This window comes from Trichechus manatus, unplaced genomic scaffold, assembly GCF_000243295.1.
Source record: "Trichechus manatus latirostris isolate Lorelei unplaced genomic scaffold, TriManLat1.0 scaffold00200, whole genome shotgun sequence".
Lineage (NCBI taxonomy): Eukaryota > Metazoa > Chordata > Mammalia > Sirenia > Trichechidae > Trichechus > Trichechus manatus.
This window is the reverse complement of record NW_004444136.1, coordinates 2,143,489-2,144,539: the sequence shown is the minus strand read 5'-3', so window position 1 is coordinate 2,144,539 and position 1,051 is coordinate 2,143,489.

Below are 1,051 nucleotides of genomic sequence, written 5' to 3'. Positions count from 1 at the left end.
CCTCCTGGCCAACCTGCCTCAGTGTGCCTGCCTCCCCATCTGTCCCCTCCTGGCCCACTTGCCTGCCCACCCATCTGCCCCCTCCCAGCCCACCTGCCTCAGTGTGCCGGCCCCCCTCTGCCCCCTCCTGGCCTACCTGTCTGCCCCATCTCTGTACCCACAGCAGGTAGGGGTCCCTGCAGGCTTTGGCTGGGCAGGCTCTTCCTAGTGCCCATCCTTACACAGAGGCCAAGGGCCACAGGTCCACAGGTTGACTTTAAGCTGTAGTGCTCTAGGGAAGTCTTGACACTGTGGCTTTTGTTTCCCATCTACAAAATGCAGGGCTCATGGGGTAGTTGAGCCCCACTGAGGAATTCCAGGTACCTCTTAATGGTTGGAACTGGTATTGAAGATATTGCTTTCAATCAGTGTCTCCTTCCCACCCCCAAGCCTTCCAAAACCCCTTGAAAGGAAATTCACCTGCCTCTTTAGTAAAATCAAACTCAGGTGGCTGCCTGAGGGTCTGGCGTGGCTAAGCGTCTTAGCTTCAACTCCTGGCTCAGTTGCCTCACACAGCTGTAACAAACAATAGCACAAGTGAATGGACTTAAAGAACAGAGAACAGTTCCGGAAGCTGAAAGTCTAAATCAGGGTCGTGGCTCTGTTGATTCCCTCTGTGGAGCTGTCGTTCCCAGTTTCTGGTGTCTGCCGGCAGGCCTGGGCATTCCTTTACTTGTAGATGGGGCCTCATGTGGCATCTGTCCCTCCCGTACATGTGGCTCTGTATCTATTCTGCTCTTTTTATAAGACACCACTCAGAAGTGACTAGGTTGAGGACCCACCTATTCTGGTATGAAGACTTCTGTCTTAGTCATCTAGTGCTGCTCTAACAGAAATGCCACAAGTGGATGCTTTAACAAAGACAGGTTTAGTCTCTCACAGTCCAGTAGGTTACAAGTCCAAATTCAGGGTGTCAGCTCCAGGGGGAAGGCTTTCTCTGTCAGCTCTGGAGGAAGGTCCTTGTCATAAATCTTCCTTTGCTCTGGGAACATCTCAGCGCAGGAACCTCAGG